The sequence below is a fragment of the Carcharhinus amblyrhynchos genome, chromosome 23, assembly GCF_965287045.1.
Source record: "Carcharhinus amblyrhynchos chromosome 23, sCarAmb.v2.hapA, whole genome shotgun sequence".
NCBI lineage: Eukaryota > Metazoa > Chordata > Chondrichthyes > Carcharhiniformes > Carcharhinidae > Carcharhinus > Carcharhinus amblyrhynchos.
In genome coordinates, this window is record NC_137346.1 from 41730644 (window position 1) to 41744647 (window position 14004).

The following is a 14004-nucleotide window of genomic DNA, read 5'->3' on the forward strand; positions in this document are numbered from 1 at the left end:
GCTCACCTCAAAACCCCTTGCCACCTGAGGGTCATCTTGCGCACGCCACTCTATGAATCAGGTTTGACGGTGATGAGATTTCCCACTGGTGTGACACAAGATTGGAAGGCAAGACTGGACACCAGCGGGCAGCTGTTTTAATAAGCATACATGAGATGCAAATTAATGCAAATGGCATTCACACCATCTGCCAGTAGGAAGATTAACCCACTATTGGGAGAATTGCAATGTGAGTTCAAGCCAGTGATTATCCCACCTTTTGGCTCCCGCTAGATTCTCCGCTCCCATCCGCCAACTCACCCACCCAGTTGGGTTGCGAGAAATCTGCCCAATGTATTTTACATTGTACAGACATCCGTTATCTTTGATTACCACAAAACAATTGCAACATAATATTTGTGAAATTTGAAAGTAATATTTCTGTCGTAAAAAGAGAAAGTAGACAGGCCTGGGGACGTTGCTCTTTGTTACTCTTAGCACAAGTAATGTTCAGGAGCTACTGCGGATGACAAGGAAAGTAACACATCGCAGTGTTACATCACAAACAGATAAAACAAAATTATATTTTCAGTTGTGTTCAGGGCTCTTTATTGCAATTGTATTATCAACATCATCTCCCTCTTTACAGCAGGAATATATCTATTACCTGAGCTACACTGAAGTGAGATTATTACATCTACCTAGAAGTAAATTACTGCATCTTACACATTTTGTTCAGTAAACGATGAACTCTGTTGTGGTCACACGTGTAGACATGCAAATTTTCTGCAGCCAATTCATTCTCGTTTCATTTTTGTAGAGTAGAAATGAATTAGAACAGTAACTGTGGCAAACACATGATTCAAAAGACAGAAAAGCAGCTAGAAAATTTTCCAATAAGGCAACATGTAAAGGCAACAGTAGCAAGGCTAAGGAAAACCTACAAATAAACAAAAAAAGAAGAGAGACCCTGGCTGCCATCTTGGTTTCTTCATTAACTTGAGGCCATCCTATTTGAAATAATGTTTGTAACATTATATGGATATTTTTAAAAATGCATAAATCTTTCAAGAAAATTCTGAAACTTACCTAAACAACAGTACCTTTTATGGCTGAAATAGCTCCAACACGTTTTTCATTGGTAGTCAGTGCCTCTGTAAAGCTCAAGGTTTGAAAGTGGGGCTTTGTAAACACACCAATGCCAGCTGAAGAGACTCAAAAACAGCAGACTTTTCCCAGTGTAAATCTGTGTCTGTAGCTCCCAGAATATTTTTACTGGCACTAAGACTGGCCATTCATGAAACATGCCGAGATTTGCTGCTAATAAGCCCCATCTCTTTCACATCTGAACTTCAATAGAAAATGAAAGAGAAAAAAAAACCCACAGGGAAACTATTTTTAGAGGCACTGGAAAGAACTGGAATTTCTTATTTAGTATAAAACAGCAAAACAACATAAAATGTGAAGTCTGTATTTTTTGAAGCAACTTCCCTGATAAATAGCGTATTCAAGTAGTGTGGATACAGCAGGTCTTATATATTCTGTTAGAAATTACATTTTTCTTTATGATATGTGTTTATTTTTTACGCTATGCTGGGTTTCCTTTTTTAATATTTATTTCAGAAAGGACTGAAAAGTAACTGAGAAACAAGATGGCTGATAGAAACATTCTGGAAGCATTGAAATTTGGGGACAAGTTCTGGAATAAAAATGTTAAATTTAGTTAAGCTCTAACACTAAGCACTGTTCCAGATGTATTGGGTAAAGAAAAAAAGATGCAATCAGTTTCATCTTTTCCTTCATCTTATATAACGTTTGGCCCAAACTATTGAATTAAAAACCCGAACAGATGGTCACGCTCAGCGAAAGATAACTAGAGATACATTGACTTACAGAACTGAGGTTTCAGAAAGGAACTATTTAATTACTCACAGCGGATAAGGAAACCACTTCATCCAGCAACCAATTCAAATTATTTGCTGCACACTTTTTGAGGGCATCAGTTACTAACTTCCTTTCCAGTTTTTTCAGAGAAGTACACTTCTTCCCCAACATCACAGCCCACCACCTCCTGTTGCCCTGTGGACTCTCTCTCTCTCTGAACGCAGGCGACTTTATGGGTTCTCTCTCCGAAAACCCCTGCTGTTCTTTGCTCTCTTGCCCTCGCGCTCTCTCTCTCTCATACACAGCCTCTAGGCCTGCTTGGAGTCCTTCCCTGGTTTGCCTCTGGGTGCCCGCCTCCAGGCAGTTAAACTGTCCCTGTCCCTTTGGAAAACGGAGGGTGACCAAACCCACCTTGGCAAAATTATCAGTGCTTGGAGCAGGTTAAGGAAATGGGCACATAGATGGGGATGGACCCTTCAATCTCCAGAACCTCTCCAGGCCCAAACATCCTGCCCTCCATCTCTAACCTGCCCTTCTTTCTACAGTCCTCGAAAATACTTGGACCAGCTAACGCTTCAGTCTGTTCAGCCAGGTTTCTTCAGTTTAGCCAAAGGAACCAGTCAGATTCTGTAAAAACTGCAACCACAGTGAACAATGTCTCATCATCTTCTCTCTGCAACCTTTGATAGACTGTCTGCCCTAACATCATACACCTCTATGATTTTTGCAAGTTGATTATGCCAGCATATCTCATGAATAGTTTCTTCTCACACGCATATCCAGACAGCTTTGAAGTGTTTCAAGGTTCTATTGCTGGCAGCCTTGCATTCCGCATCTATATATTTTCCCTCAAATGACACTGTGTGCAAGAACGGGCTCGGTTCCATATGTATGAAACCAGCTTTATCTCTTCCCCATCACCTTCAACTTCATAGCTGTGGCCGTTCTATGTTACTGCCTGTCTTGTTTGAGCTGGAACTTTCACCAACTGAATATCAGTCAGTAAGATCAAAGCCATTCTGTTCAAACTGCACCAGAAAGCTTTCTTGTACACTGATTCAGTCATGTTTCTTCAATGCTCAGTGAGGCTGAAGCAGGCAGTGGCCAGCCTTGGTATCCTCCCTCACCCTAAAATAAATCTCAAACCTCACATCCAGTCCATCAGAAAGCCCAATGCGGTACATACCAGCTTCCACACAATGTCCACTACTGCTGAAATCCTCAAATTCAGATCTCTCAGCACCTGACTTATCTTCACAATAGTCATATTGCCAGACTAATTTGCAGAAACTATAACTCATCCACAACTCCACCAGCCACATCATATAAAACTCTTTTTTTTTGTTCATTCAGCAGGGTGTGAGCATCTTTGGCTGGGCCAGCAGTTTTGCCAATCTTAGTTGCCCTTGAATGGAGTCGAAGGGCATTGTTGCAGATCTGGAGTCACATAGTTATACAGTCACAGAGGTTTACAGCATGGAAACAGGCCCTTCGGCCCAACTTGTCCATGCCACTCAGTTTTTACCATAAGCTATTCCCAATTGCCAGTATTTGGCCCACATCCCTCCATACCAATCTTACCTATGTAACTGTCTAAATGCTTTTCAAAAGACAAAATTGTACCCGTCTCTGCTACTACCTCTGGCAGCACATTTCAGGCATTCAACATCTGTGTGAAAGAATTGCTTCTCTGGACTCTTCTCTATCTCTCCCCTCTCACCTTAAACCTATGCCCTCCAGTAGGGCATAAGTTTAAGGCGAGAGATACCTACCTTTGGGAAAAGATGTGGATTATCTATGCCACTCATTATTTTATAGACCACTATAAGATCACCCCTAAGCCTCCTATGCTCCAGGGGAAAAAAGTTCCAGTCTATCCAGCCTCTCCAGCCTATGTCAGCCAGACCAGGTAAGGGTGGCAGATATCTTTCCCGAAAGAACAGTGATGAACCAGATGGGTTTTTACAACAATCAACATTGGTTTCATGGTCATCCCTAGACTTTTAATTCCAGAATGTCACTGAATACAAATTGCACCATCTGCCTGGTGGAATTTGTACCCAGGACCTCACAACATTCTTCTGGGTCTCTGAATTACTAATCCCACTACGCCACTGTCTCACCATGTAGCAGTTTTTCCATCTTCCCATTAATTTATTAACTTATTTCCCATCTCCAGTGCATCATTTAAGTATCTTTCTCCTTGTTTACAAACACAGCCATGGGCTTACTCCGCCCAACCTTCACAACCTCCTCGAACCCTACATCATCTGCTATCCTGGAATCTTCTGAACCTAGTCTTGGGCATTGTGTACCTTCTCACACATAGAACCATAGGACCACAGAAAATTACAGCTCAGAAACAGGCCTTCTGGCCCTTCTTGTCTGTGCCGAACCATTTTTTTGCCTAGTCCCACTGACCTGCACTTGAACCATATCCCTCCACATCCCTCTCATCCATGAACCCGTCCAAGCTTTTCTTAAATGTTAAAAGTGATCCCGCATTTACCACTTTATCCGGCAGCTCATTCCACACTCCCACCACTCTCTGCATGAAGAAGCCCCCCAAATATTCCCTTTAAACTTTTCTCCTTTCACCCTTAACCCACGCCCTCTGGTTTTTTTTCTCCCCTAGCCTCAGTGGAAAAAGCCTGCTTGCATTCACTCTATCTATACCCATCAAAATCTTATACGCCTCTATCAAATCTCCCCTCATTCTTCTATGCTCCAGGGAATAAAGTCCTAACCTATCCAATCTCTCTCTGTAACTCAGCTTCTCAAGTCCCGGTAACATCCTTGTGAACATCTTGCAGCAGTGCCAACAATCATCACTGCTGTACTTTGAACTCAGCTTCCTAAAGCTCCGTTTTCTCTACCTTCAAAAAACTTCTCAAAACCTGTCTCTTTAACTGTGCCTTTGGTTATCTCCGATAACTGTCCTCCCAAACGGCGCCTCAGTGGCTGATCCTCCTATCCGATAGCAACTTGGGGGTGTATCTGAAACATAACGGCCACAGTTTAATGGCTGTGTTAGCCATGGGTGCAAATCCCATAATGGTTGGTAAAACTCACGAGAGATGAAAAACGGGATTTGCCCTGGTGGGATTTCCAAGTACGATCTTGCTAGGCCCAGCCTGGAGATGATGCAGTCAGGTTCATGCCAGGAAGTGCCCTGATGCCTATGGGGGGGGGGGGGGGGGGGGTCACCCTGATCTTTGTGTAGTTGCGCCGGGGGGGGTGGTGGGTCACACCAATCAATGCTTGTTTGCGGGGGGGGTCTTCCGCGTCCATGGTGGTGTTTGCTTGTGGAGGGGTTCTCCATATTCATGGGGCAGGAGGGGAGTTTATTACAGTGTAGAATGGGATGCCCCAATCTCTGTGGAGACGGCCTTGCCATTCTATCAGGCTGTACCCCGCCTCAGTGATGGTGCAAACCACATTTCCATGATTCTTTGTGCAATGAGTGCCAGAAAATCTGGAGAGACACACATTGATTTTCAGTCTGAGCCTGACACTCTGACAAATCGAGGGAAAATTCTCTCAAAGCATGAGTTGTTGTTGTTGTTGCCTATCTATCATGCTTTGACATATAGCAATGGTTTTGATCTTCTGAAGTTGTAAAAGTCGTATCCTTCTCACAGTGAAGCTGAAACAATATCATGAGGTCAGCGGGAACAGGACTAGATCATTTAGCCACTTTAACCTGTTCCGCCATGCGTTGGATTGGGGTGACCTTCCCCACCCCTCCCCCATCACAAACCTTGGGGTGACCTTCCCCACCCCTCCCCCATCACAAACCTTGGGGTGACCTTCCCCACCCCTCCCCCATCACAAACCTTGGGGTGACCTTCCCCACCCCTCCCCCATCACAAACCTTGGGGTAACCTTCGCCACCCCTCCCCCATCACAAACCTTGGGGTGACCTTCGCCACCCCTCCCCCATCACAAACCTTGGGATGACCCCCCCCCCCAACAGGCATCAGGCCACTTCCTGACATGAACGTGATCACACCATCACTGGGTGGTGCTGGGAGAATCATGTTTGGAAATCCCGCCAGCGCAAGTCCCATTTTAGGCTTCTCATGAGATTTACCAGCATATTCATACCTCAACTCCATTTATCTGACTATACCCCCTACTCAGTGTTGGCTGGCAAGACCACAGTTATGGAGCATTGCTTGGCCTAAAGTAGTCCAGAATCAGGCATGTGAGCACTGAGCTGCACTGGCATTATCTCTATTTAGTTTCATAGCAAGTGCGTGCTATTCAGTGGATCAGATATTTCCTGCATGCATTTAGTAAATGAGCAGATGGTGTTATGTTTCAAAGGCATTGTTCAATAAACTGAGCTGTTCACCCAGTTAAACAGCTACAAGCTTAAAATAATCTTTCAGAATAGCAACATTTGCACCTTTTCAAAGGGAAACTTTAGAACACTAATGAAAAAATTGTTATATTAGAGTATCATAGGACCAAAATATGTGCGATCCAGCATGTTAGAGATTTGGTCGTCCCTCCTATCCTCTTAGTTTTTATTCTCAACTTACATGTGGCTATTTTGGTTGGAGAGAGGGAGTAATTGATGGGTTGACTCAGCAAAACAAGAAATGGTGGCAAATTTGCTGAACTGTATAACAGCAAACAGAAAAGGACATGGAGTGTTTTCATGCAGGATTTATGGAAATTCCCGATAACGAGTAGGAGACTGAATGGAAAGTAATGGTTGGCTGGGAGTAATTACAAGTAATCTAATCAAGGGATTTAGATGATGTCATGAGCCATAACAGCAAAACCCAAGTGGTTTATAATGACTCACCGAACCTTTAAGATTAAAGTGCTGCGTCGGGTGACTCCCTCGGCTCAGCTACTGTTTACAACTTGTTTAATTTTATGTGGCCATTTTATTCTGTTTTTGGTCTTTATTTGGTACCAGAAGTTTTCATCAAATGGTCTCACTGTCCTCACCATGTGCTGACATTCACAATGGAAGATAAAGAACTGAAATACCATTACTGCGGGTTTATTGAGAATAATGGGTCATTTAATTCCAAGAAATTCTGTGGCTGGTGGATATAGTACAAATTATTAAAGGCACTTGCAAACTTCTGTGAAGATCCTTTGAAACAGCAAATACACAATATAAATAGCAAGATATAGCCAGCAAAAATAAGCTCAAAAAATGAAAACTGCAAAGCTAAGGCATAAGCTCTCCTGGTTATACTATCACAATTCTTCATTTCAGTCATGTAGATCACTCCCACGTATTCACAATTCCATGTTCATTTCCTGTACTGAGACAGCGGCAGTTCTGAAATGTGTCTTTGTGCTCCATAAGAGCCTCATTCATTTATAATGTTCCCTTGTGTGCTTTATGAACCACAATATTCTACTATGCACCCTAGTGTTCTATCAATACACCCCATATTCTACAATGTACCTTAGTCTCCTGTACGCACATCAATAGTTTATACTTTTTTAAATCTGCCTAGCCCAGAACTTAGAAAATGGAGTAAATCCCAGTGGAGTTGCCAAAACTGGAGCAATCTGCAAAGATCTGCAATTTGTATTTCACATATGAAGCAAATATCTAACTGCATGGCTTTGCAACATTGCATTGATGAATCAAGCTAAATGCAAGTGAATTTGAGTGACATGTGATTCAACATGACTGCAAATAATTCAGATCGATCAATGTGATCAGTTATGTCTAAAACAAATCTCTATTTTGTGCCTTGGGATGCTGTGAGCATAGCAGCAGGGTGGGAAAATAAAGATTGTAATAAATTCTGATTCCTATAGTTCACTACTGGGCACTAAAGCTTCAGACTTTTTTCCAAATTCTTCAAGATAATTCATATAATCTCTTGATTTTTAAAATTTTTGTATCCTTAAACTTCCAGAAAGACCCAAGAAATTCAGCATCCTTAAGCCAATCATTTTTGTTCTAATAGTTTTCAACTCACAAACTGTGACATTGAAATATCTCACATTACATCAATAGACATTTGAATGTCAAGGCTAACTTTACTACTGTCTTATTTATCTAGTACTCCTAAAATGAACACCAAGGTCAGGAGAAGAGATTTGGAGAAATTTCATCGAGGAGGAAGTCATGATAGTTTTGTCAGAGAGTGGTCAAGGAAGAGTTCCATTTTGCACCTTTCAAGGGAATGTTGATTAATATTTGAAACTGACAGCAATGCAGGACAATGGAGTGAATGTGGAGCAGAGGGAATGGCAAACTGGCACAGACACGCTGGCCAGGATTTTATCAACGCTGGCTGGGAATGTGAGGGTTGGGAACAAGGTGGCAGGGCATTAGAAACCCTACAGTACAGAAAGAGGCCATTCAGCCTACCGAGTCTATACCGGCCACAATCCCACCCAGGCCTTATCCCCATATCCCTACATATTTTACCCACTAATCCCTCTAACCTACACAACTCAGGACACTAAGGGGCAATTTAAGCATGGCCAATCAACCTAACCCGCACATCTTTGGACTTTGAGGGAAGCCCAGTATCTTTTCCCCCATCACAGGCTATTCCTGGAGGTGGGCACCCAACTACTCCAATGAAGGTGCCTATTAACACACCCACTAGCATTTTACCAGTGTCAGTATGGAAAGACCATCAGATACATTGTGACTTTCCAGAGGCACCTTGCTGTTACTTCCCAGAGCTTCCATGTCCCATGGAGGGGTTCCCAACTGCCAACATCAATCCTTTTATACTTCTTCTGGTGCCACTGAAGAGTTCACACCTTCCAATTGTTGGGGTCCCACTACCTGGCCCCAGTGCATTAAAGCATTTCTTCTCCTCCCCTGAGAGCTTTGAGTGTGTTTCAGCACAGAGGCATCCTCTCCTTCCTGCAGCCTTACCACTGGCCACATCTATCATTGGCACTGCTGAGGCTGCCAGTCCTCTGATTGGGTAAACAGCTCGAAAAGGCAAGTCACTGACAATGGCCTTTGAATTGATTGCTACTGGTAAAATTCCCCTCCACAGTCCTGCCGTTTGCCCATGCAGGCTTCAGTCATGCACTTGATTCCCACAGTGGGACCAACGAGAGGCTGGTAAAATTCTGGCCCGTTTGTTAATTGGTCTCCCATGCTGGTTCACTGACATCGGAAACATTTTTACTTTACGCATTTTGGTCCTTTTTTTTAAAATCTCTCTAACTGAACATTAGAAATCACAATACACCCTATCTGGATTTATGTTTGTCATCAGCTCTTGGGTTGGAGTGTGCACTTTGCAGGAGACAGCAATATGCCTAAGACTGGCCTACAATTAGCTAGGAAACTCCCTGCAAAGACTGGTTTCACACCCAAGTGGGATCTGGAGTGCTGACTGAATAAAATAGTGACATTGGAGACACAACCAGGTCAAGCTCTGACTTGACTTTCAATTTCAAATATATGAAAGGTTTGTGCTGTCATTACCCTGATAATGCTGGGATGGCTTCATGTATTGTTTTCATTCAATGTTTAAACCTTAGTTACTATAAGCCTAATACTTTGGAAAATATGAGTCTGCATGAGCAATTGAATTTACTTCACCTTCTATTTAATAGACAAAGCCTACTGCCTTCTTTATCCCAACAAGGCAACATGGATTCAGATAGGACATCATCACTTTCTTATCTTTAGCTTCTCATTCAATGAGAAATAAAAAGGTAGCTCGGACTGGCCAAGCTTGGGTTCTATACGTTTCAGTCAATACTTCATCCAATCAAATTGTGAGAATTCCTAAATGAACATCACTAAAACAAAATTATCTTGTCATTACCATACTGCAGTTTGTGGGAGCTTTCTTTGCCTAAATGAGCTCCTGTACTTCCCAAACAGTGAGTTCTGTTCGAAAGTATTTAATTTGCTGCAAAGCACTTTGGGACATCCTGAGGTCAAGTACATAAGAACGTAAGAACTAGGAGCAGCAGTGGGGCATTTGGCCCCTCAAGCCTGCTTTGCCATTCAATAAGATCATGGCTGATCTTTTTGTGGACTCAGCTCCACTTACCCGCCTGCTCACCATAACTCTTTAATTCTTTCCTGTTCAAAAATTTATCCATCCTTGCCTTAAAAGTGAGGCCCTATATAAATGCAACTTCTTTGTCAAGGATTCACTTGATTATTCTACAACTTGCAGTTTTCAGTCCTCAACAAAACTTTAATCAGAATGTACCAAGCCCTTAGCAATACATGCATCCCTGGAAAAATCCCTCCCTCGTACCTCAGCACCACACTCTCTTTGCCGAAAGGCTATTTGTGGGGCTGCCCTGAAGATTTCATTTTTTTTTCCCCCCCTGTAAATAAAAGGTAGTTCCCAAGAGTTTGTAAAACATTACGGTGCAAATTAAGGACGGTATAGTGCAAGGATATTCACTTTGCAGTTGGCACTGCCTTAAAATCAGCCTGGGCTTCCGTAACCCAGAACAAAACCTGAAGTCTGCACAATCACGACTAGATCAATCACTTGCAACACTTTTTTTTCCAAATTCAAATACTGTTCACGGCATGTGAAGGGCCATGCAGGGAAGCAAGTGCAAAGAACTGCCAGACATGATGTAATCCCAATTAGTAATGAATGCAGTAATGGAAGACGGGGGGGGGTTACATTTTGTCAGTTAAAAAGGGACGTCCAAGTAAAAGCCAGAATTACTTCTTGAAACACTAGAGCTCAATGTAAACTGTAACCACTACATAAACACTGCATACTACCATCAATGAAACCATAAGTAAAATACAAAAATGCCCTTTGTAGAGGTTACTAAGCAATTGCTTTTTCTCCATAAATATATTCTATTCATTCACAGTTGTGAGGAGGTTGTTCTAAAAGCTCCATCATTGAATAGAAACATGTTTCCATGATTCAAAATGGTTACTTCAAATAGAATGGTTTAAAAATATACTACTGATGGTGAATTATGAAAGAAGTTGAAAACTCTGATAGCACTGTGCCCACCTGATTAGTAAAATTTCAAGCCAGAGATTTGCATCGTGTAGTGTCAATTAGTATATTCCTTTATCATAGGGTTCAAGCATACCACAGTCTAACCAACAAGGTCTAAGCAAGAATCATGTTACTGCAGTTATCAGTTAATTTGTTTTCTATATCAAATAACCACTCTACATCTGGTGCTCTCTACGCGCAGAGCACTCTATTCAATGGTGATATTGTAGTTCAAAACCAGATGATCACTTATCACTGTTTATGGGCTTAAATCCTGAACTATAGTCGCACAAAAGGTCTGAGTACTGTCACCTCTGCGGAGTCCTGAAGTCAAAATTTATTGTTTAAATAATGCAGAGATTTATGAATATTTATGAGGCAGTGAGTGCTTTTTCTTCTCTTTTCTTATATATAAATGAGGAGTTGCGTGGCTTATGAATTACATGATCCTGCAAAGCAGCTCTGTATTATCCTCGTGCTGTTTCCAAAATACATTTATGAAAGAGAATGTTGATATGCAAAGAATTATCCTGTAAGTAAGAGAAAGGCTCATGGGGATGTTTTGCTTTCATGGGCAAACATAACGTGGAGGGGCTGACAGGATAATTAATAGTCGATCCTGCAAATACAGTGCAAACAAATAGCATGAAGGTTGTATATGAGCACCACCATGTGTAGATATCTAGCTTTTGATGGGGACAGAGCACCCTTCACCCCTTCCCTTGTGGTCTGATGGTTGTATCATTTCTTTCATTATTATAGTGCAAAAAAGCATCTCAGTTATTCAATACATAACAGGAGCATAAATACTTCAAACAAAACTTGATCTGTTTTTATTTTTATTCCATTTATTAATGTTCTACAATTATATTGCCGCCTGTCTTGCATGCTTTTCTTGCACAATCGTTGAAAGATAAACGTCACACAAACTGCAACATGCTTCTAAGTCCTTGTGGTGCATGTCACATCTGTGCATTGAAGCTAACTGCAGTTGCAAAAATTTGTCAGGCTGCAGCTGCTGTAAAAGCAGTTTGCTTAGTAAGATGGCAGCTAAGAAGCCACCATGACGTGAGAATAAACAACATAATGAACAAGACACGATTGTGGCACCTTCTTTAGATGCTCTTCACATGTCTTTTAGCTGTCAGTTGTGGCTCACTGGCTAACACTATTCCCCGAATTAGACAGTTGTTGGCTCAACCTTCACTACATACACCTGAGAACATGATTAGGCTGAGAGTGCAGCGCCCTCCCAGCACCGCACTGTCAGAGTGCAACGCCCTTGCCTCATAAGTATTATAGAATCTGCTCCCACCATTTTTTCAGATAATTCTTTCAAAATTATAGGAACTTGTATTGAAGAAAAACTCATCTCACATCTGTCTCTTTCTGCATCAAATACTTAAATTTCTGCATCAATATTTCCCAGACGGTGCATATCTTATTTTGAATTAACATTGCAAAATGTGTACTACACCCGAAAACTCTGTCACATGTCAGACTTAGCACAGTGATTAGCAAAGGAAGAGGAAGTAGGCACACAGGAGCTTATGCTGTGTGACCACATTTCGCTCCAACTCCATTTTCAAGTTTGCTGATGGCACCATCGTAGCAGGTTGGATCTCAAACAATGAACGAGATGGAGTGCAGGACAGAGATAGAAAATCTGGTGAAATGGGGCGACAACAATAATCTCTCCTTCAACATCAGCAAAACAAGGTATATAGTCATCGACTTCAGGAAGTGCAGTGGCGAACACGTCCCTGTCGACATCAATGGTGCTGAAGTAGAAATGGTCGCGAGCTTCAAGTTTCTAGGTGTCCAGATCACCGACAACTTCTCTTGGACCCTCCTCACTGACGCTACAGTTAAGAAAATCCACCAATGCCTCTACTTTCTCAGGAGGCTCGGAAATTTGGCAGGTCCACAATGACTCTCACCAATTTTTATAGATGCACCATAGAACACATTCTTTCCGGATGTATCACAGCTTGGTATGACTCCTGCTCTGTTCAAGACCACAAGAAACTACAAAGGATTCTGAATGTAGCTCAGTCTAGCAAATGAATCAATTCCCATCCATTGACTCTGTCTATACTTCCCACTGCCTCAGAAAAGCAGCCAGCAGAATCAAGGACCTCATGCATCCCAGACATACTCTCTTTCACCTTCTTCTGTCAAAAGAAAGAAACAGAAGTCTGGGATCACATAGCAACCAACTCAAGAACAGCTTCTTCCCTGCTATCATCAGACTTTTGAATGGACCTATCATATATTAAGCTGATCTTTCTCTACACCCCAGCTATGACTGTAACATTACATTCTGCACCCTCTCCTTTCCTTCCCCCCTACGTATTCTACGAACAGTGTGTTTTGTCTCCACAATGCACAAGAAACAATACTTTTCACTGTATCCCAATACTTGTGACAATAACAAATCAAATCAAAGAATCACACAGCACAGAAGTAGGGCATACACAGAAGACAGTAGATGCAATATTAAAGTCAGAGGAAGGACAAATACAGCCAGAAATAATTTTGTAGCACTACTTTAACAGTTTCTCAGATATTAATTTACAAACAAAATTATGACATTTTTGAAATAAACCTGAAGAAGAATCAGCACCATAAAATGGAAAGAAAAGGGGCATAAGCAGTTTCTCGTTGCACAGAACTGCTCGGGTATTTATTCCAAGTCTGTTGAGTAGCATCAGAACTTTATTGCAGTCAGAGTGTTTGTGATATCATTTGCTCTCATGCATCATCCACTTATTACTGGAGCCCATTGGAGTGATATGACAGGGCTTAAGGAGTGGGTGGGTAACGTCATCGTTGTTAGGGAGGTTTATTATCCATATCTAGTGCCTGAAAAATCATTTGATAAATGTGGCCCCAGCAATTGAGGTAACAAATTGACTGAAGTTCAGGGTATCATTACAAATGGTATGATTCTCTTCAGCCTACCAAATGCCACTGCCCCTTCCACCAACACAAATCTATATTTACCTGAACTTTAATATGACACTTTATCTGTATCTCTATCATTAGTTTTAAGTGATGTTTCTCCTGCATGCAACATTTGTTAGAGGAATAGATGCAGTTGTAAAATCGAGAAGCTTCTATCAAACAAAAACAAGATTACAATGAGGAACGACATACAACTGGAATCATGCTCATTATACAAACA

General features: G+C 41.8%; 1 protein-coding gene across 4 annotated transcripts in view; it reads right to left on the minus strand.

Annotated features, from left to right (window-relative positions):
- Window positions 1–14004, minus strand: part of srrm3 (serine/arginine repetitive matrix 3) — a 705551-nt gene that overhangs the window by 344112 nt on the left and 347435 nt on the right. The gene's annotated exons all lie outside the window — the stretch shown is intronic.